Raw genomic sequence first — 22,711 nt, 5'->3', positions numbered from 1 at the left:
GTACCTCCTCCCTGATGGCAGAGGGGAAGAAGCTGTTCTTGAATCGTTGAGTGTGTGTCTTCAGGCCCTTTACCTCCTCCCTGATGACAGAGGGGAGGAAGCTGTACCTGAATCGCTGAGTGTGTGACTTCAGGCTGCTGTACCTCCTCCCTGATGGCAGAGGGGAAGGAGCTGTTCCTGAATTGCTGAGGGTGTGTTTTCAGGCTCCTGTACCTCCTCCCTGATGGCAGAGGGGAAGAAGCTGTTCTTGATTCGTTGAGTGTGTGTCTTCAGGCTCCTGTACCTCCTCCCTGATGGCAGAGGGGAAGAAGCTGTTCCTGAATCGTTGAATGTGTGTCTTCAGGCCCTTGTACCTCCTCCCTGATGACAGAGGGGAAGAAGCTGTTCCTGAATCTTTGAGTGTGTGCCTTCAGGCTCCTGTACCTCCTCCCTGATGGCAGAGGGGAAGAAGCTGTTCCCGAATCGCTGAGTGTGTGTTTTCAGGCTCCTGTACCTCCTCCCTGATGCAGAGGGGAAGAAGCTGTTCCTGAATCGTTGAGTGTGTGTCTTCAGGCTCCTTCACCTCCTCCCTGATGGCAGAGGGGAAGAAACTGTTCCTGAATCACTGAGTGTGTGTCTTCAGGCTCCTGTACCCCCTCCCTGATGGCAGAGGGGAAGAAGCTGTTCCTGAATCGCTAAGTGTGTGTCCTTCAGGCTCCTGTACCTGCTCCCTGATGGCAGAGGGGAAGAAACTCTTCCTGAATCGCTGAGTGTGTGACTTCAGGCTCCTGTACCCCCTCCCTGATGCAGAGGGGAAGAAGCTGTTCTTGAATCGTTGAGTGTGTGTCTTAAAGGCTCCTTTACCTCCTCCCTGATGGCAGAGGGGAAGAAGCTGTTCTTGAATCGTTGAGTGTGTGTCTTCAGGCCCCTCTACCTCCTCCCTGATGGCAGAGGGGAAGAAGCTGTTCCTGAATCGTTGAATGTGTGTCTTCAGTATCCTGTACCTCCTCCTGATGGCAGAGGGGAAGAAGCTGTTCCTGAATCGCTGAGTGTGTGTCTTCAGGCCCATTACCTCCTCCCTGATGACAGAGGGGAAGAAGCTGTTCTTGAATCGCTGAGTGTGTGCCTTCAGGCTCCTGTACCTCCTCTCTGATGGCAGAGGGGAAGAAGCTGTACCTGAATGGCTGAGTGTGTGTCTTCAGGCTCCTGTACCTGCTCCCTGATGGCACAGGGGAAGAAGCTGTTCTTGAATCGTTGAGTGTGTGTCTTCAGGCTCCTGTACCTCCTCAATGATGGCAGAGGGAAGAAGCTGTTCTTGAATCGCTGAGTGTGTGTCTAAAGGCTCCTGTACCTCCTCCCAGATGGCAGAGGGGAAGAAGCTGTTCTTGAATCGCTGAGTGTGTGTCTTCAGGCTCCTGTACCTGCTCCCTGATGGCAGAGGGGAAGAAGCTCTTCCTGAATCGCTGAGTGTGTGACTTCAGGCTGCTGTACCTCCTCCCTGATGGCAGAGGGGAAGGAGCTGTTCCTGAATCATTGAATGTGTGTCTTCAGGCACTTTACCTCCTCCCTGATGGCAGAGGGGAAGAAGCTGTTCTTGATTCGTTGAGTGTGTGTCTTCAGGCTCCTGTACCTCCTCCCTGATGGCAGAGGGGAAGAAGCTGTTCCTGAATCGTTGAATGTGTGTCTTCAGGCCCTTTACCTCCTCCCTGATGACAGAGGGGAAGAAGCTGTTCCTGAATCTTTGAGTGTGTGCGTTCAGGCTCCTGTACCTCCTCCCTGATGGCAGAGGGGAAGAAGCTGTTCCCGAATCGCTGAGTGTGTGTTTTCAGGCTCCTGTACCTCCTCCCTGATGGCAGAGGGGAAGAAACTGTTCCTGAATCACTGAGTGTGTGTCTTCAGGCTCCTGTACCCCCTCCCTGATGGCAGAGGGGAAGAAGCTGTTCCTGAATCGCTAAGTGTGTGTCTTCAGGCTCCTGTACCTGCTCCCTGATGGCAGAGGGGAAGAAACTCTTCCTGAATCGCTGAGTGTGTGACTTCAGGCTCCTGTACCCCCTCCCTGATGGCAGAGGGGAAGAAGCTGTTCTTGAATCGTTGAGTGTGTGTCTTAAGGCTCCTTTACCTCCTCCCTGATGGCAGAGGGGAAGAAGCTGTTCTTGAATCGTTGAGTGTGTGTCTTCAGGCCCCTCTACCTCCTCCCTGATGGCAGAGGGGAAGAAGCTGTTCCTGAATCGTTGAATGTGTGTCTTCAGTATCCTGTACCTCCTCCCTGATGGCAGAGGGGAAGAAGCTGTTCCTGAATCGCTGAGTGTGTGTCTTCAGGCCCATTACCTCCTCCCTGATGACAGAGGGGAAGAAGCTGTTCTTGAATCGCTGAGTGTGTGTCTTCAGGCTCCTGTACCTCCTCTCTGATGGCAGAGGGGAAGAAGCTGTACCTGAATGGCTGAGTGTGTGTCTTCAGGCTCCTGTACCTGCTCCCAGATGGCAGAGGGGAAGAAGCTGTTCTTGAATCGTTGAGTGTGTGTCTTCAGGCTCCTGTACCTCCTCAATGATGGCAGAGGGGAAGAAGCTGTTCTTGAATCGCTGAGTGTGTGTCTAAAGGCTCCTGTACCTCCTCCCTGATGGCAGAGGGGAAGAAGCTGTTCTTGAATCGCTGAGTGTGTGTCTTCAGGCTCCTGTACCTGCTCCCTGATGGCAGAGGGGAAGAAGCTCTTCCTGAATCGCTGAGTGTGTGACTTCAGGCTGCTGTACCTCCTCCCTGATGGCAGAGGGGAAGGAGCTGTTCCTGAATCATTGAATGTGTGTCTTCAGGCCCTTTAACTCCTCCCTGATGACAGAGGGGAAGAAGCTGTTCTTGAATCGTTGAGTGTGTGTCTTCAGGCTCCTGTACGTCCTCTCTGATGGCAGAGGGGAAGAAGCTGTTCTTGAATCGTTGAGTGTGTGTCTTCAGGCCCTTTACCTCCTCCCTGATGACAGAGGGGAGGAAGCTGTACCTGAATCGCTGAGTGTGTGTCTTCAGGCTCCTGTACCTGCTCCATGATGGCAGAGGGGAAGAAGCTGTTCTTAAATCGTTGAGTGTGTGTCTTCAGGCTCCTGTACCTCCTCCCTGATGGCAGAGGGGAAGAAGCTGTTCTTGAATCGTTGAGTGTGTGTCTTCAGGCTCCTGTACCTCCTCCCTGATGGCAGAGGGGAAGAAGATGTTCTTGAATCGTTGAGTGTGTGTCTTCAGGCTCCTGTACCTCCTCCCTGATGGCAGAGGGGAAGAAGCTGTTCTTGAATCGTTGAGTGTGTGTCTTCAGGCTCCTGTACCTGCTCCCTGATGGCAGAGGGGAAGAAGCTCTTCCTGAATCGCAGAGTGTGTGACTTCAGGCTGCTGTACCTCCTCCCTGATGGCAGAGGGGAAGGAGCTGTTCCTGAATTGCTGAGGGTGTGTTTTCAGGCTCCTGTACCTCCTCCCTGATGGCAGAGGGGAAGAAGCTGTTCTTGATTCGTTGAGTGTGTGTCTTCAGGCTCCTGTACCTCCTCCCTGATGGCAGAGGGGAAGAAGCTGTTCCTGAATCGTTGAATGTGTGTCTTCAGGCCCTTTACCTCCTCCCTGATGACAGAGGGGAAGAAGCTGTTCCTGAATCTTTGAGTGTGTGCCTTCAGGCTCCTGTACCTCCTCCCTGATGGCAGAGGGGAAGAAGCTGTTCCCGAATCGCTGAGTGTGTGTTTTCAGGCTCCTGTACCTCCTCCCTGATGGCAGAGGGGAAGAAGCTGTTCCTGAATCGTTGAGTGTGTGTCTTCAGGCTCCTGCACCTCCTCCCTGATGGCAGAGGGGAAGAAACTGTTCCTGAATCGCTAAGTGTGTGTCTTCAGGCTCCTGTACCTGCTCCCTGATGGCAGAGGGGAAGAAGCTCTTCCTGAATCGCTGAGTGTGTGACTTCAGGCTCCTGTACCCCCTCCCTGATGGCAGAGGGGAAGAAGCTGTCCTTGAATCGTTGAGTGTGTGTCTTAAGGCTCCTGTACCTCCTCCCTGATGGCAGAGGGGAAGAAGCTGTTCTTGAATCGTTGAGTCTGTGTCTTCAGGCCCCTGTACCTCCTCCCTGATGGCAGAGGGGAAGAAGCTGTTCCTGAATCGTTGAATGTGTGTCTTCAGGATCCTGTACCTCCTCCCTGATGGCAGAGGGGAAGAAGCTGTTCCTGAATCGCTGAGTGTGTGTCTTCAGGCCCTTTACCTCCTCCCTGATGGCAGAGGGGAAGAAGCTCTTCCTGAATCGCTGAGTGTGTGACTTCAGGCTGCTGTACCTCCTCCCTGATGGCAGAGGGGAAGGAGCTGTTCCTGAATCGCTGAGTGTGTGTCTTCAGGCTCCTGTACCCCCTCCCTGATGGCAGAGGGGAAGAAGCTGTTCCTGAATCGCTGAGTGTGTGTCTTCAGGCTCCTGTACCTGCTCCCTGATGGCAGAGGGGAAGGAGCTGTTCATGAATCGCTGAGTGTGTGTCTTCAGGCTCCTGTACCTCCTCCCTGATGGCAGAGGGGAAGAAGCTGTTCCTGAATCATTGAATGTGTGTCTTCAGGCCCTTTACCTCCTCCCTGATGACAGAGGGGAAGAAGCTGTTCTTGAATCGTTGAGTGTGTGTCTTCAGGCTCCTGTACCTCCTCTCTGATGGCAGAGGGGAAGAAGCTGTTCTTGAATCGTTGAGTGTGTGTCTTCAGGCCATTTACCTCACCCCTGATGGCAGAGGGGAAGAAGCTGTACCTGAATCGCTGAGTGTGTGTCTTCAGGCTCCTGTACCTGCTCCTTGATGGCAGAGGGGAAGAAGCTGTTCTTGAATCGTTGATTGTGTGTCTTCAGGCTCCTGTACATCCTCCCTGATGGCAGAGGGGAAGAAGCTGTTCTTGAATCGTTGAGTGTGTGTCTTCAGGCTCCTGTACCTCCTCCCTGATGGCAGAGGGGAAGAAGCTGTTCTTGAATCGTTGAGTGTGTGTCTTCAGGCTCCTGTACCTCCTCCCTGATGGCAGAGGGGAAGAAGCTGTACCTGAATCGCTGAGTGTGTGTCTTCAGGCTCCTGTACCTCCTCCCTGATGGCAGAGGGGAAGAAGCTGTTCCTGAATCATTGAATGTGTGTCTACAGGCCCTTTAACTCCTCCCTGATGACAGAGGGGAAGAAGCTGTTCTTGAATCGTTGAGTGTGTGTCTTCAGGCTCCTGTACCTCCTCTCTGATGGCAGAGGGGAAGAAGCTGTTCTTGAATCGTTGAGTGTGTGTCTTCAGGCCCTTTACCTCCTGCCTGATGACAGAGCGGAAGAAGCTGTACCTGCATCGCTGAGTGTGTGTCTTCAGGCTCCTGTACCTGCTCCATGATGGCAGAGGGGAAGAAGCTGTTCTTGAATCGTTGAGTGTGTGTCTTCAGGCTCCTGTACCTCCTCCCTGATGGCAGAGGGGAAGAAGCTGTTCTTGAATCGTAGAGTGTGTGTCTTCAGGCTCCTGTACCTCCTCCCTGATGGCAGAGGGGAAGAAGCTGTTCTTGAATCGTTGAGTGTGTGTCGTCAGGCTCCTGTACCTGCTCCCTAATGGCAGAGGGGAAGGAGCTCTTCCTGAATCGCTGAGTGTGTGACTTCAGGCTGCTGTACCTCCTCCCTGATGGCAGAGGGGAAGGAGCTGTTCCTGAATTGCTGAGTGTGTGTTTTCAGGCTCCTGTACCTCCTCCCTGATGGCAGAGGGGAAGAAGCTGTTCTTGAATCGTTGAGTGTGTGTCTTCAGGCTCCTGTACCTCCTCCCTGATGGCAGAGGGGAAGAAGCTGTTCCTGAATCGTTGAATGTGTGTCTTCAGGCCCTTTACCTCCTCCCTGATGACAGAGGGGAAGAAGCTGTTCTTGAATCTTTGAGTGTGTGTCTTCAGGCTCCTGTACCTCCTCTCTGATGGCAGAGGGGAAGAAGCTGTTCTTGAATCGTTGAGTGTGTGTCTTCAGGCCCTTTACCTCCTGCCTGACGACAGAGCGGAAGAAGCTGTACCTGCATCGCTGAGTGTGTGTCTTCAGGCTCCTGTACCTGCTCCATGATGGCAGAGGGGAAGAAGCTGTTCTTGAATCGTTGAGTGTGTGTCTTCAGGCTCCTGTACCTCCTCCCTGATGGCAGAGGGGAAGAAGCTGTTCTTGAATCGTAGAGTGTGTGTCTTCAGGCTCCTGTACCTCCTCCCTGATGGCAGAGGGGAAGAAGCTGTTCTTGAATCGTTGAGTGTGTGTCGTCAGGCTCCTGTACCTGCTCCCTAATGGCAGAGGGGAAGGAGCTCTTCCTGAATCGCTGAGTGTGTGACTTCAGGCTGCTGTACCTCCTCCCTGATGGCAGAGGGGAAGGAGCTGTTCCTGAATTGCTGAGTGTGTGTTTTCAGGCTCCTGTACCTCCTCCCTGATGGCAGAGGGGAAGAAGCTGTTCTTGAATCGTTGAGTGTGTGTCTTCAGGCTCCTGTACCTCCTCCCTGATGGCAGAGGGGAAGAAGCTGTTCCTGAATCGTTGAATGTGTGTCTTCAGGCCCTTTACCTCCTCCCTGATGACAGAGGGGAAGAAGCTGTTCTTGAATCGTTGAGTGTGTGTCGTCAGGCTCCTGTACCTGCTCCCTAATGGCAGAGGGGAAGGAGCTCTTCCTGAATCGCTGAGTGTGTGACTTCAGGCTGCTGTACCTCCTCCCTGATGGCAGAGGGGAAGGAGCTGTTCCTGAATTGCTGAGTGTGTGTTTTCAGGCTCCTGTACCTCCTCCCTGATGGCAGAGGGGAAGAAGCTGTTCTTGAATCGTTGAGTGTGTGTCTTCAGGCTCCTGTACCTCCTCCCTGATGGCAGAGGGGAAGAAGCTGTTCCTGAATCGTTGAATGTGTGTCTTCAGGCCCTTTACCTCCTCCCTGATGACAGAGGGGAAGAAGCTGTTCTTGAATCGTTGAGTGTGTGTCTTCAGGCTCCTGTACCTCCTCTCTGATGGCAGAGGGGAAGAAGCTGTTCTTGAATCGTTGAGTGTGTGTCTTCAGGCCCTTTACCTCCTCCCTGATGACAGAGGGGAAGAAGCTGTACCTGAATCGCTGAGTGTGTGTCTTCAGGCTCCTGTACCTGCTCCCTGATGGCAGAGGGGAAGAAGCTGTTCCTGAATCGTTGAGTGTGTGCCTTCAGGCTAACTGTACCTCCTCCCTGAAGGCAGAGGGGAAGAAGCTGCTCCTGAATCGCTGAGTGTGTCTCTTCAGGCTCCTGTACCTCCTCCCTGATGGCAGAGAGGAAGAAGTTGTACCTGAATCTCAGAGTGTGTGTCTTCAGGCTCCTGTACCTCCTCCCTAATGGCAGAGGGGAAGAAGCTGTTCCTGAATCGCTGAGTGTGTGTCTTCAGGCTCCTGTACCTCCTCCCTGATGGCAGAGGGGAAGAAGCTGTTCCTGAATCGTTGAATGTGTGCCTTCAGGCTCCTGTACCTCCTCCCTGATGGCAGAGGGGAAGAAGCTGTTCCTGAATCGTTGAATGTGTGCCTTCAGGCTCCTGTAACTCCTCCCTGAAGGCAGAGGGGAAGAAGCTGCTCCTGAATCGCTGAGTGTGTCTCTTCAGGCTCCTGTACCTCCTCCCTGATGGCAGAGAGGAAGAAGTTGTACCTGAATCTCAGAGTGTGTGTCTTCAGGCTCCTGTACCTCCTCCCTAATGGCAGAGGGGAAGAAGCTGTTCCTGAATCGCTGAGTGTGTGTCTTCAGGCTCCTGTACCTCCTCCCTGATGGCAGAGGGGAAGAAGCTGTTCCTGAATCGTTGAATGTGTGCCTTCAGGCTCCTGTACCTCCTCCCTGATGGCAGAGGGGAAAAAGCTCTTCCTGAATCGCTGAGTGTGTGACTTCAGCCTCCTGTACCTCCTCCCTGATGGCAGAGGGGAAGAAGCTGTTCTTGAATCGTTGAGTGTGTGTCTTCAGGCTCCTGTACCCCCTCCCTGATGGCAGAGGGGAAGAAGCTCTTCCTGAATCGCTGAGTGTGTCTCTTCAGGCTCCTGTACCTCCTCCCTGATGGCAGAGAGGAAGAAGTTGTACCTGAATCTCTGAGTGTGTGTCTTCAGGCTCCTGTACCTCCTCCCTGATGGCAGAGGGGAAGAAGCTGTTCTTGAATCGTTGAGTGTGTGTCTTCAGGCTCCTGTACCTCTCTGATGGCAGAGGTGAAGAAGCTGTTCTTGAATCGTTGAGTGTGTGTCTTCAGGCTCCTGTACCTCCTCTCTGTTGGCAGAGGGGAAGAAGCTGTTCTTGAATCGTTGCATGTGTGTCTTCAGGCCCTTTACCTCCTCCCTGATGGCAGAGGGGAAGAAGCTGTACCTGAATCGCTGAGTGTGTGTCTTCAGGCTCCTGTACCTCCTCCCTGATGGCAGAGGGGAAGAAGCTGTTCCTGAATCATTGAATGTGTGTCTACAGGCCCTTTAACTCCTCCCTGATGACAGAGGGGAAGAAGCTGTTCTTGAATCGTTGAGTGTGTGTCGTCAGGCTCCTGTACCTGCTCCCTAATGGCAGAGGGGAAGGAGCTCTTCCTGAATCGCTGAGTGTGTGACTTCAGGCTGCTGTACCTCCTCCCTGATGGCAGAGGGGAAGGAGCTGTTCCTGAATTGCTGAGTGTGTGTTTTCAGGCTCCTGTACCTCCTCCCTGATGGCAGAGGGGAAGAAGCTGTTCTTGAATCGTTGAGTGTGTGTCTTCAGGCTCCTGTACCTCCTCCCTGATGGCAGAGGGGAAGAAGCTGTTCCTGAATCGTTGAATGTGTGTCTTCAGGCCCTTTACCTCCTCCCTGATGACAGAGGGGAAGAAGCTGTTCTTGAATCGTTGAGTGTGTGTCTTCAGGCTCCTGTACCTCCTCTCTGATGGCAGAGGGGAAGAAGCTGTTCTTGAATCGTTGAGTGTGTGTCTTCAGGCCCTTTACCTCCTCCCTGCTGACAGAGGGGAAGAAGCTGTACCTGAATCGCTGAGTGTGTGTCTTCAGGCTCCTGTACCTGCTCCCTGATGGCAGAGGGGAAGAAGCTGTTCCTGAATCGTTGAGTGTGTGCCTTCAGGCTAACTGTACCTCCTCCCTGAATGCAGAGGGGAAGAAGCTGCTCCTGAATCGCTGAGTGTGTCTCTTCAGGCTCCTGTACCTCCTCCCTGATGGCAGAGAGGAAGAAGTTGTACCTGAATCTCAGAGTGTGTGTCTTCAGGCTCCTGTACCTCCTCCCTAATGGCAGAGGGGAAGAAGCTGTTCCTGAATCGCTGAGTGTGTGTCTTCAGGCTCCTGTACCTCCTCCCTGATGGCAGAGGGGAAGAAGCTGTTCCTGAATCGTTGAATGTGTGCCTTCAGGCTCCTGTACCTCCTCCCTGATGGCAGAGGGGAAAAAGCTCTTCCTGAATCGCTGAGTGTGTGACTTCAGCCTCCTGTACCTCCTCCCTGATGGTAGAGGGGAAGAAGCTGTTCTTGAATCGTTGAGTGTGTGTCTTCAGGCTCCTGTACCCCCTCCCTGATGGCAGAGTGGAAGAAGCTGTTCCTGAATCGCTGAGTGTGTCTCTTCAGGCTCCTGTACCTCCTCCCTGATGGCAGAGAGGAAGAAGTTGTACCTGAATCTCTGAGTGTGTGTCTTCAGGCTCCTGTACCTCCTCCCTGATGGCAGAGGGGAAGAAGCTGTTCTTGAATCGTTGAGTGTGTGTCTTCAGGCTCCTGTACCTCTCTGATGGCAGAGGGGAAGAAGCTGTTCTTGAATCGTTGAGTGTGTGTCTTCAGGCTCCTGTACCTCCTCTCTGTTGGCAGAGGGGAAGAAGCTGTTCTTGAATCGTTGCATGTGTGTCTTCAGGCCCTTTACCTCCTCCCTGATGGCAGAGGGGAAGAAGCTGTAACTGAATCGCTGAGTGTGTGTCTTCAGGCTCCTGTACCTCCTCCCTGATGGCAGAGGGGAAGAAGCTGTTCTTGAATCGTTGAGTGTGTGTCTTCAGGCTCCTGTACCTCCTCCCTGATGGCAGAGGGGAAGAAGCTGTTCTTGAATCGTTGAGTGTGCGTCTTCAGGCTCCTGTACCTGCTCCCTGATGGCAGAGGGGAAGAAGCTCTTCCTGAATCGCTGAGTGTGTGACTTCAGGCTGCTGTACCTCCTCCCTGATGGCAGTGGGGAAGCAGCTGTTCCTGAATCGCTGAGTGTGTGTCTTCAGGCTCCTGTACCTCCTCCCAGATGGCAGAGGGGAAGAAGCTGTTCTTGAATCATTGAGTGTGTGTCTTCAGGCTCCTGTACCTCCTCCCTGATGGCAGAGGGGAAGAAGCTGTTCCTGAATCGTTGAATGTGTGTCTTCAGGCCCTTTACCTCCTCCCTGATGACAGAGGGGAAGAAGCTGTTCTTGAATCGTTGAGTGTGTGTCTTCAGGCTCCTGTACCTCCTCTCTGATGGCAGAGGGGAAGAAGCTGTTCTTGAATCGTTGAGTGTGTGTCTTCAGGCCCTTTACCTCCTCCCTGATGACAGAGGGGAAGAAGCTGTTCCTGAATCGTTGAATGTGTGCCTTCAGGCTCCTGTACCTCCTCCCTGATGGCAGAGGGGAAGAAGCTCTTCCTGAATCGCTGAGTGTGTGACTTCAGGCTCCTGTACCTCCTCCCTGATGGCAGAGGGGAAGAAGCTGTTCTTGAATCGTTGAGTCTGTGTCTTCAGGCTCCTGTACCTCCTCCCTGATGGCAGACAGGAAGAAGCTGTTCTTGAATCGTTGCGTGTGTGTCTTCAGGCTCCTGTACCTCCTCCCTGATGGCAGAGGGGAAGAAGCTGTTCTTGAATCGTTGAGTGTGTGTCTTCAGGCTCCTGTACCTGCTCCCTAATGGCAGAGGGGAAGGAGCTCTTCCTGAATCGCTGAGTGTGTGACTTCAGGCTGCTGTACCTCCTCCCTGATGGCAGAGGGGAAGGAGCTGTTCCTGAATTGCTGAGTGTGTGTTTTCAGGCTCCTGTACCTCCTCCCTGATGGCAGAGGGGAAGAAGCTGTTCTTGAATCGTTGAGTGTGTGTCTTCAGGCTCCTGTACCTCCTCCCTGATGGCCCAGGGGAAGAAGCTGTTCCTGAATCGTTGAATGTGTGTCTTCAGGCCCTTTACCTCCTCCCTGATGACAGAGGGGAAGAAGCTGTTCTTGAATCGTTGAGTGTGTGTCTTCAGGCTCCTGTACCTCCTCTCTGATGGCAGAGGGGAAGAAGCTGTTCTTGAATCGTTGAGTGTGTGTCTTCAGGCCCTTTACCTCCTCCCTGATGACAGAGGGGAAGAAGCTGTACCTGAATCGCTGAGTGTGTGTCTTCAGGCTCCTGTACCTGCTCCCTGATGGCAGAGGGGAAGAAGCTGTTCCTGAATCGCTGAGTGTGTCTCTTCAGGCTCCTGTACCTCCTCCCTGATGGCAGAGAGGAAGAAGTTGTACCTGAATCTCTGAGTGTGTGTCTTCAGGCTCCTGTACCTCCTCCCTGATGGCAGAGGGGAAGAAGCTGTTCTTGAATCGTTGAGTGTGTGTCTTCAGGCCCTTTACCTCCTCCCTGATGACAGAGGGGAAGAAGCTGTACCTGAATCGCTGAGTGTGTGTCTTCAGGCTCCTGTACCTGCTCCCTGATGGCAGAGGGGAAGAAGCTGTTCCTGAATCGTTGAGTGTGTGCCTTCAGGCTAACTGTACCTCCTCCCTGAAGGCAGAGGGGAAGAAGCTGCTCCTGAATCGCTGAGTGTGTCTCTTCAGGCTCCTGTACCTCCTCCCTGATGGCAGAGAGGAAGAAGTTGTACCTGAATCTCAGAGTGTGTGTCTTCAGGCTCCTGTACCTCCTCCCTAATGGCAGAGGGGAAGAAGCTGTTCCTGAATCGCTGAGTGTGTGTCTTCAGGCTCCTGTACCTCCTCCCTGATGGCAGAGGGGAAGAAGCTGTTCCTGAATCGTTGAATGTGTGCCTTCAGGCTCCTGTACCTCCTCCCTGATGGCAGAGGGGAAGAAGCTGTTCCTGAATCGTTGAATGTGTGCCTTCAGGCTCCTGTAACTCCTCCCTGAAGGCAGAGGGGAAGAAGCTGCTCCTGAATCGCTGAGTGTGTCTCTTCAGGCTCCTGTACCTCCTCCCTAATGGCAGAGAGGAAGAAGTTGTACCTGAATCTCAGAGTGTGTGTCTTCAGGCTCCTGTACCTCCTCCCTAATGGCAGAGGGGAAGAAGCTGTTCCTGAATCGCTGAGTGTGTGTCTTCAGGCTCCTGTACCTCCTCCCTGATGGCAGAGGGGAAGAAGCTGTTCCTGAATCGTTGAATGTGTGCCTTCAGGCTCCTGTACCTCCTCCCTGATGGCAGAGGGGAAAAAGCTCTTCCTGAATCGCTGAGTGTGTGACTTCAGCCTCCTGTACCTCCTCCCTGATGGCAGAGGGGAAGAAGCTGTTCTTGAATCGTTGAGTGTGTGTCTTCAGGCTCCTGTACCCCCTCCCTGATGGCAGAGGGGAAGAAGCTCTTCCTGAATCGCTGAGTGTGTCTCTTCAGGCTCCTGTACCTCCTCCCTGATGGCAGAGAGGAAGAAGTTGTACCTGAATCTCTGAGTGTGTGTCTTCAGGCTCCTGTACCTCCTCCCTGATGGCAGAGGGGAAGAAGCTGTTCTTGAATCGTTGAGTGTGTGTCTTCAGGCTCCTGTACCTCTCTGATGGCAGAGGTGAAGAAGCTGTTCTTGAATCGTTGAGTGTGTGTCTTCAGGCTCCTGTACCTCCTCTCTGTTGGCAGAGGGGAAGAAGCTGTTCTTGAATCGTTGCATGTGTGTCTTCAGGCCCTTTACCTCCTCCCTGATGGCAGAGGGGAAGAAGCTGTACCTGAATCGCTGAGTGTGTGTCTTCAGGCTCCTGTACCTCCTCCCTGATGGCAGAGGGGAAGAAGCTGTTCCTGAATCATTGAATGTGTGTCTACAGGCCCTTTAACTCCTCCCTGATGACAGAGGGGAAGAAGCTGTTCTTGAATCGTTGAGTGTGTGTCGTCAGGCTCCTGTACCTGCTCCCTAATGGCAGAGGGGAAGGAGCTCTTCCTGAATCGCTGAGTGTGTGACTTCAGGCTGCTGTACCTCCTCCCTGATGGCAGAGGGGAAGGAGCTGTTCCTGAATTGCTGAGTGTGTGTTTTCAGGCTCCTGTACCTCCTCCCTGATGGCAGAGGGGAAGAAGCTGTTCTTGAATCGTTGAGTGTGTGTCTTCAGGCTCCTGTACCTCCTCCCTGATGGCAGAGGGGAAGAAGCTGTTCCTGAATCGTTGAATGTGTGTCTTCAGGCCCTTTACCTCCTCCCTGATGACAGAGGGGAAGAAGCTGTTCTTGAATCGTTGAGTGTGTGTCTTCAGGCTCCTGTACCTCCTCTCTGATGGCAGAGGGGAAGAAGCTGTTCTTGAATCGTTGAGTGTGTGTCTTCAGGCCCTTTACCTCCTCCCTGCTGACAGAGGGGAAGAAGCTGTACCTGAATCGCTGAGTGTGTGTCTTCAGGCTCCTGTACCTGCTCCCTGATGGCAGAGGGGAAGAAGCTGTTCCTGAATCGTTGAGTGTGTGCCTTCAGGCTAACTGTACCTCCTCCCTGAATGCAGAGGGGAAGAAGCTGCTCCTGAATCGCTGAGTGTGTCTCTTCAGGCTCCTGTACCTCCTCCCTGATGGCAGAGAGGAAGAAGTTGTACCTGAATCTCAGAGTGTGTGTCTTCAGGCTCCTGTACCTCCTCCCTAATGGCAGAGGGGAAGAAGCTGTTCCTGAATCGCTGAGTGTGTGTCTTCAGGCTCCTGTACCTCCTCCCTGATGGCAGAGGGGAAGAAGCTGTTCCTGAATCGTTGAATGTGTGCCTTCAGGCTCCTGTACCTCCTCCCTGATGGCAGAGGGGAAAAAGCTCTTCCTGAATCGCTGAGTGTGTGACTTCAGCCTCCTGTACCTCCTCCCTGATGGTAGAGGGGAAGAAGCTGTTCTTGAATCGTTGAGTGTGTGTCTTCAGGCTCCTGTACCCCCTCCCTGATGGCAGAGTGGAAGAAGCTGTTCCTGAATCGCTGAGTGTGTCTCTTCAGGCTCCTGTACCTCCTCCCTGATGGCAGAGAGGAAGAAGTTGTACCTGAATCTCTGAGTGTGTGTCTTCAGGCTCCTGTACCTCCTCCCTGATGGCAGAGGGGAAGAAGCTGTTCTTGAATCGTTGAGTGTGTGTCTTCAGGCTCCTGTACCTCTCTGATGGCAGAGGGGAAGAAGCTGTTCTTGAATCGTTGAGTGTGTGTCTTCAGGCTCCTGTACCTCCTCTCTGTTGGCAGAGGGGAAGAAGCTGTTCTTGAATCGTTGCATGTGTGTCTTCAGGCCCTTTACCTCCTCCCTGATGGCAGAGGGGAAGAAGCTGTAACTGAATCGCTGAGTGTGTGTCTTCAGGCTCCTGTACCTCCTCCCTGATGGCAGAGGGGAAGAAGCTGTTCTTGAATCGTTGAGTGTGTGTCTTCAGGCTCCTGTACCTCCTCCCTGATGGCAGAGGGGAAGAAGCTGTTCTTGAATCGTTGAGTGTGCGTCTTCAGGCTCCTGTACCTGCTCCCTGATGGCAGAGGGGAAGAAGCTCTTCCTGAATCGCTGAGTGTGTGACTTCAGGCTGCTGTACCTCCTCCCTGATGGCAGTGGGGAAGCAGCTGTTCCTGAATCGCTGAGTGTGTGTCTTCAGGCTCCTGTACCTCCTCCCAGATGGCAGAGGGGAAGAAGCTGTTCTTGAATCATTGAGTGTGTGTCTTCAGGCTCCTGTACCTCCTCCCTGATGGCAGAGGGGAAGAAGCTGTTCCTGAATCGTTGAATGTGTGTCTTCAGGCCCTTTACCTCCTCCCTGATGACAGAGGGGAAGAAGCTGTTCTTGAATCGTTGAGTGTGTGTCTTCAGGCTCCTGTACCTCCTCTCTGATGGCAGAGGGGAAGAAGCTGTTCTTGAATCGTTGAGTGTGTGTCTTCAGGCCCTTTACCTCCTCCCTGATGACAGAGGGGAAGAAGCTGTTCCTGAATCGTTGAATGTGTGCCTTCAGGCTCCTGTACCTCCTCCCTGATGGCAGAGGGGAAGAAGCTCTTCCTGAATCGCTGAGTGTGTGACTTCAGGCTCCTGTACCTCCTCCCTGATGGCAGAGGGGAAGAAGCTGTTCTTGAATCGTTGAGTCTGTGTCTTCAGGCTCCTGTACCTCCTCCCTGATGGCAGACAGGAAGAAGCTGTTCTTGAATCGTTGCGTGTGTGTCTTCAGGCTCCTGTACCTCCTCCCTGATGGCAGAGGGGAAGAAGCTGTTCTTGAATCGTTGAGTGTGTGTCTTCAGGCTCCTGTACCTGCTCCCTAATGGCAGAGGGGAAGGAGCTCTTCCTGAATCGCTGAGTGTGTGACTTCAGGCTGCTGTACCTCCTCCCTGATGGCAGAGGGGAAGGAGCTGTTCCTGAATTGCTGAGTGTGTGTTTTCAGGCTCCTGTACCTCCTCCCTGATGGCAGAGGGGAAGAAGCTGTTCTTGAATCGTTGAGTGTGTGTCTTCAGGCTCCTGTACCTCCTCCCTGATGGCCCAGGGGAAGAAGCTGTTCCTGAATCGTTGAATGTGTGTCTTCAGGCCCTTTACCTCCTCCCTGATGACAGAGGGGAAGAAGCTGTTCTTGAATCGTTGAGTGTGTGTCTTCAGGCTCCTGTACCTCCTCTCTGATGGCAGAGGGGAAGAAGCTGTTCTTGAATCGTTGAGTGTGTGTCTTCAGGCCCTTTACCTCCTCCCTGATGACAGAGGGGAAGAAGCTGTACCTGAATCGCTGAGTGTGTGTCTTCAGGCTCCTGTACCTGCTCCCTGATGGCAGAGGGGAAGAAGCTGTTCCTGAATCGTTGAGTGTGTGCCTTCAGGCTAACTGTACCTCCTCCCTGAAGGCAGAGGGGAAGAAGCTGCTCCTGAATCGCTGAGTGTGTCTCTTCAGGCTCCTGTACCTCCTCCCTGATGGCAGAGAGGAAGAAGTTGTACCTGAATCTCAGAGTGTGTGTCTTCAGGCTCCTGTACCTCCTCCCTAATGGCAGAGGGGAAGAAGCTGTTCCTGAATCGCTGAGTGTGTGTCTTCAGGCTCCTGTACCTCCTCCCTGATGGCAGAGGGGAAGAAGCTGTTCCTGAATCGTTGAATGTGTGCCTTCAGGCACCTGTACCTCCTCCCTGATGGCAGAGGGGAAAAAGCTCTTCCTGAATCGCTGAGTGTGTGACTTCAGCCTCCTGTACCTCCTCCCTGATGGCAGAGGGGAAGAAGCTGTTCTTGAATCGTTGAGTGTGTGTCTTCAGGCTCCTGTACCCCCTCCCTGATGGCAGAGGGGAAGAAGCTGTTCCTGAATCGCTGAGTGTGTCTCTTCAGGCTCCTGTACCTCCTCCCTGATGGCAGAGAGGAAGAAGTTGTACCTGAATCTCTGAGTGTGTGTCTTCAGGCTCCTGTACCTCCTCCCTGATGGCAGAGGGGAAGAAGCTGTTCTTGAATCGTTGAGTGTGTGTCTTCAGGCTCCTGTACCTCTCTGATGGCAGAGGGGAAGAAGCTGTTCTTGAATCGTTGAGTGTGTGTCTTCAGGCTCCTGTACCTCCTCTCTGTTGGCAGAGGGGAAGAAGCTGTTCTTGAATCGTTGCATGTGTGTCTTCAGGCCCTTTACCTCCTCCCTGATGGCAGAGGGGAAGAAGCTGTACCTGAATCGCTGAGTGTGTGTCTTCAGGCTCCTGTACCTCCTCCCTGATGGCAGAGTGGAAGAAGCTGTTCTTGAATCGTTGAGTGTGTGTCTTCAGGCTCCTGTACCTCCTCCCTGATGGCAGAGGGGAAGAAGCTGTTCTTGAATCGTTGAGTGTGTGTCTTCAGGCTCCTGTACCTGCTCCCTGATGGCAGAGGGGAAGAAGCTCTTCCTGAATCGCTGAGTGTGTGACTTCAGGCTGCTGTACCTCCTCCCTGATGGCAGTGGGGAAGCAGCTGTTCCTGAATCGCTGAGTGTGTGTCTTCAGGCTCCTGTACCTCCTCCCAGATGGCAGAGGGGAAGAAGCTGTTCTTGAATCATTGAGTGTGTGTCTTCAGGCTCCTGTACCTCCTCCCTGATGGCAGAGGGGAAGAAGCTTTTCCTGAATCGTTGAATGTGTGTCTTCAGGCCCTTTACCTCCTCCCTGATGACAGAGGGGAAGAAGCTGTTCTTGAATCGTTGAGTGTGTGTCTTCAGGCTCCTGTACCTCCTCTCTGATGGCAGAGGGGAAGAAGCTGTTCTTCAATCGTTGAGTGTGTGTCTTCAGGCCCTTTACCTCCTCCCTGATGACAGAGGGGAAGAAGCTGTTCCTGAATCGTTGAATGTGTGTCTTCAGGCTCCTGTACCTCCTCCCTGATGGCAGAGGGGAAGAAGCTCTTCCTGAATCGCTGAGTGTGTGACTTCAGGCTCCTGTACCTCCTCCCTGATGGCAGAGGGGAAGAAGCTGTTCTTGAATCGTTGAGTCTGTGTCTTCAGGCTCCTGTACCTCCTCCCTGATGGCAGACAGGAAGAAGCTGTTCTTGAATCGTTGCGTGTGTGTCTTCAGGCCCTTTACCTCCTCCCTGATGGCAGAGGGGAAGAAGCTGTACCTGAATCGCTGAGTGTGCGTCTTTAGGCTCCTGTACCTGTTCCCTGATGGCAGAGGGGAAGAAGCTGTTCTTGAATCGTTGATTGTGTGTCTTCAGGCTCCTGTACCTCCTCCCTGATGGCAGAGGGGAAGAAGCTGTTCTTGAATCGTTGAGTGTGTCTTCAGGCTCCTGTACCTCCTCCCTGATGGCAGAGGGGAAGAAGCTGTTCTTGAATCGTTGAGTGTGTGTCTTCAGGCTCCTGTACCTCCTCCCTGATGGCAGAGGGGAAGAAGCTGTTCTTGAATCGTTGAGTGTGTGTCTTCAGGCTCCTGTACCTGCTACCTGATGGCAGAGGGGAAGAAGCTCTTCCTGAATCGCTGAGTGTGTGACTTCAGGCTGCTGTACCTCCTCCCTGATGGCAGTGGGGAAGCAGCTGTTCCTGAATCGCTGAGTGTGTGTCTCCAGGCTCCTGTACCTCCTCCCTGATGGCAGAGGGGAAGAAGCTGTTCTTGAATCGTTGAGTGTGTGTTTTCAGGCTCCTGTACCTCCTCCCTGATGGCAGAGGGGAAGAAGCTGTTCCTGAATCGTTGAATGTGTGTCTTCAGGCCCTTTACCTCCTCCCTGATGACAGAGGGGAAGAAGCTGTTCTTGAATCGTTGAGTGTGTGTCTTCAGGCTCCTGTACCTCTCTGAAGGCAGAGGGGAAGAAGCTGTTCCTGAATCGCTGAGTGTGTGTCTTCAGGCTCCTGTACCTCCTCCCTGATGACAGAGGGGAAGAAGCTGTTCCTGAATCGTTGAGTGTGTGTCTTCAGGCTCCTGTACCTCCTCTCTGTTGGCAGAGGGGAAGAAGCTGTTCTTGATTCGTTGCATGTGTGTCTTCAGGCCCTTTACCTCCCCCCTGATGGCAGAGGGGAAGAAGCTGTTCTTCAATCGCTATGTGTGTGTCTTCAGGCTCCTGTACCTGCTCCCTGATGGCAGAGGGGAAGGTGCTGTTCCTGAATCGCAGAGTGTGTGTCTTCAGGCTCCTGTACCTCCTCCCTGATGGCAGAGGGGAAGAAGCTGTTCCTGAATCATTGAATGTGTGTCTACAGGCCCTTTACCTCCTCCCTGATGACAGAGGGGAAGAAGCTGTTCTTGAATCGTTGAGTGTGTGTCTTCAGGCTCCTGTACCTCCTCTCTGATGGCAGAGGGGAAGAAGCTGTTCTTGAATCGTTGAGTGTGTGTCTTCAGGCCCTTTACCTCCTGCCTGATGACAGAGCGGAAGAAGCTGTACCTGCATCGCTGAGTGTGTGTCTTCAGGCTCCTGTACCTGCTCCATGATGGCAGAGGGGAAGAAGCTGTTCTTGAATCGTTGAGTGTGTGTCTTCAGGCTCCTGTACCTCCTCCCTGATGGCAGAGGGGAAGAAGCTGTTCTTGAATCGTAGAGTGTGTGTCTTCAGGCTCCTGTACCTCCTCCCTGATGGCAGAGGGGAAGAAGCTGTTCTTGAATCGTTGAGTGTGTGTCTTCAGGCTCCTGTACCTGCTCCCTAATGGCAGAGGGGAAGGAGCTCTTCCTGAATCGCTGAGTGTGTGACTTCAGGCTGCTGTACCTCCTCCCTGATGGCAGAGGGGAAGGAGCTGTTCCTGAATTGCTGAGTGTGTGTTTTCAGGCTCCTGTACCTCCTCCCTGATGGCAGAGGGGAAGAAGCTGTTCTTGAATCGTTGAGTGTGTGTCTTCAGGCTCCTGTACCACCTCCCTGATGGCAGAGGGGAAGAAGCTGTTCCTGAATCGTTGAATGTGTGTCTTCAGGCCCTTTACCTCCTCCCTGATGACTGAGGGGAAGAAGCTGTTCTTGAATCGTTGAGTGTGTGTCTTCAGGCTCCTGTACCTCCTCTCTGATGGCAGAGGGGAAGAAGCTGTTCTTGAATCGTTGAGTGTGTGTCTTCAGGCCCTTTACCTCCTCCCTGATGACAGAGGGGAAGAAGCTGTACCTGAATCGCTGAGTGTGTGTCTTCAGGCTCCTGTACCTGCTCCCTGATGGCAGAGGGGAAGAAGCTGTTCCTGAATCGTTGAGTGTGTGCCTTCAGGCTAACTGTACCTCCTCCCTGATGGCAGAGGGGAAGAAGCTGCTCCTGAATCGCTGAGTGTGTCTCTTCAGGCTCCTGTACCTCCTCCCTGATGGCAGAGAGGAAGAAGTTGTACCTGAATCTCAGAGTGTGTGTCTTCAGGCTCCTGTACCTCCTCCCTAATGGCAGAGGGGAAGAAGCTGTACCTGAATCGCTGAGTGTGTGTCTTCAGGCTCCTGTACCTCCTCCCTGATGGCAGAGGGGAAGAAGCTGTTCTTGAATCGTTGAGTGTGTGTCTTCAGGCTCCTGTACCTCCTCCCTGATGGCAGAGGGGAAGAAGCTGTTCTTGAATCGTTGAGTGTGTGTCTTCAGGCTCCTGTACCTGCTCCCTGATGGCAGAGGGGAAGAAGCTCTTCCTGAATCGCTGAGTGTGTGACTTCAGGCTGCTGTACCTCCTCCCTGATGGCAGTGGGGAAGCAGCTGTTCCTGAATCGCTGAGTGTGTGTCTTCAGGCTCCTGTACCTCCTCCCTGATGGCAGAGGGGAAGAAGCTGTTCCTGAATCGTTGAATGTGTGTCTTCAGGCCCTTTACCTCCTCCCTGATGACAGAGGGGAAGAAGCTGTTCTTGAATCGTTGAGTGTGTGTCTTCAGGCTCCTGTACCTCCTCTCTGATGGCAGAGGGGAAGAAGCTGTTCTTGAATCGTTGAGTGTGTGTCTTCAGGCCCTTTACCTCCTCCCTGATGACAGAGGGGAAGAAGCTGTTCCTGAATCGTTAAATGTGTGCCTTCAGGCTCCTGTACCTCCTCCCTGATGGCAGAGGGGAAGAAGCTCTTCCTGAATCGCTGAGTGTGTGACTTCAGGCTCCGGTACCTCCTCCCTGATGGCAGAGGGGAAGAAGCTGTTATTGAATCGTTGAGTCTGTGTCTTCAGGCTCCTGTACCTCCTCCCTGATGGCAGACAGGAAGAAGCTGTTCTTGAATCGTTGCGTGTGTGTCTTCAGGCCCTTTACCTCCTCCCTGATGGCAGAGGGGAAGAAGCTGTACCTGAATCGCTGAGTGTGTGTCTTTAGGCTCCTGTACCTGTTCCCTGATGGTAGAGGGGAAGAAGCTGTTCTTGAATCGTTGATTGTGTGTCTTCAGGCTCCTGTACCTCCTCCCTGATGGCAGAGGGGAAGAAGCTGTTCTTGAATCGTTGAGTGTGTGTCTTCAGGCTCCTGTACCTCCTCCCTGATGGCAGAGGGGAAGAAGCTGTTCTTGAATCGTTGAGTGTGTGTCTTCAGGCTCCTGTACCTGCTCCCTGATGGCAGAGGGGAAGAAGCTCTTCCTGAATCGCTGAGTGTGTGACTTCAGGCTGCTGTACCTCCTCCCTGATGGCAGTGGGGAAGCAGCTGTTCCTGAATCGCTGAGTGTGTGTCTCCAGGCTCCTGTACCTCCTCCCTGATGGCAGAGGGGAAGAAGCTATTCTTGAATCGTTGAGTGTGTGTTTTCAGGCTCCTGTACCTCCTCCCTGATGGCAGAGGGGAAGAAGCTGTTCCTGAATCGTTGAATGTGTGTCTTCAGGCCCTTTACCTCCTCCCTGATGACAGAGGGGAAGAAGCTGTTCTTGAATCGTTGAGTGTGTGTCTTCAGGCTCCTGTACCTCTCTGAAGGCAGAGGGGAAGAAGCTGTTCTTGAATCGTTGAGTGTGTGTCTTCAGACTCCTGTACCTCCTCTCTGTTGGCAGAGGGGAAGAAGCTGTTTTTGAATCGTTGCATGTGTGTCTTCAGGCCCTTTACCTCCTCCCTGATGGCAGAGGGGAAGAAGCTGTACCTGAATCGCTGAGTGTGTGTCTTCAGGCTCCTGTACCTGCTCCCTGATGGCAGAGGGGAAGAAGCTGTTCTTGAATCGTTGATTGTGTGTCTTCAGGCTCCTGTACCTCCTCCCTGATGGCAGAGGGGAAGAAGCTGTTCTTGAATCGTTGAGTGTGTCTTCAGGCTCCTGTACCTCCTCCCTGATGGCAGAGGGGAAGAAGCTGTTCTTGAATCGTTGAGTGTGTGTCTTCAGGCTCCTGTACCTCCTCCCTGATGGCAGAGGGGAAGAAGCTGTTCTTGAATCGTTGAGTGTGTGTCTTCAGGCTCCTGTACCTGCTCCCTGATGGCAGAGGGGAAGAAGCTCTTCCTGAATCGCTGAGTGTGTGTCTTCAGGCTCCTGTACCTCCTCCCTGATGGCAGAGGGGAAGAAGCTGTTCTTGAATCATTGAGTGTGTGTCTTCAGGCTCCTGTACCTCCTCCGTGATGGCAGGGGGGAAGAAGCTGTTCCCGAATCGCTGAGTGTGTGTCTTCAGGCTCCTGGACCTCCTCCGTGATGGCAGAGGGGAAGAAGCTGTTCCTGAATCGTTGAGTGTGTGTTTTCAGGCTCCTGTACCTCCTCCCTGATGGCAGAGGGGAAGAAGCTGTTCCTGAATCGTTGATTGTGTGTCTTCAGGCTCCTGTACCTCCTCCCTGATGGCAGAGGGGAAGAAGCTGTTCTTGAATCGTTGAGTGTGTGTCTTCAGGCTCCTGTACCTCCTCCCTGATGGCAGAGGGGAAGAAGCTGTTCTTGAATCGTTGAGTGTGTGTCTTCAGGCTCCTGTACCTGCTCCCTGATGGCAGAGGGGAAGAAGCTCTTCCTGAATCGCTGAGTGTGTGACTTCAGGCTGCTGTACCTCCTCCCTGATGGCAGTGGGGAAGCAGCTGTTCCTGAATCGCTGAGTGTGTGTCTCCAGGCTCCTGTACCTCCTCCCTGATGGCAGAGGGGAAGAAGCTGTTCCTGAATCGTTGAATGTGTGTCTTCAGGCCCTTTACCTCCTCCCTGATGACAGAGGGGAAGAAGCTGTTCTTGAATCGTTGAGTGTGTGTCTTCAGGCTCCTGTACCTCCTCCCTGATGGCAGAGGGGAAGAAGCTGTTCTTGAATCGTTGAGTGTGTGTCTTCAGGCTCCAGTACCTCCTCCCTGATGGCAGAGGGGAGGAAGATGTTATTGAATCGTTGAGTGTGTGTCTTCAGGCTCCTGTACCTGCTCCCTGATGGCAGAGGGGAAGAAGCTGTTCCTGAATCGCTGAGTGTGTGACTTCAGGCTGCTGTACCTCCTCCCTGATGGCAGTGGGGAAGGAGATGTTCCTGAATCGCTGAGTGTGTGTCTTCAGGCTCCTGTACCTCCTCCCTGATGCCAGAGGGGAAGAAGCTG

Source organism: Hypanus sabinus (assembly GCF_030144855.1).
Source record: "Hypanus sabinus isolate sHypSab1 chromosome X1 unlocalized genomic scaffold, sHypSab1.hap1 SUPER_X1_unloc_8, whole genome shotgun sequence".
Taxonomy (NCBI): domain Eukaryota; kingdom Metazoa; phylum Chordata; class Chondrichthyes; order Myliobatiformes; family Dasyatidae; genus Hypanus; species Hypanus sabinus.
Note: the sequence above shows the minus strand (reverse complement) of the source record.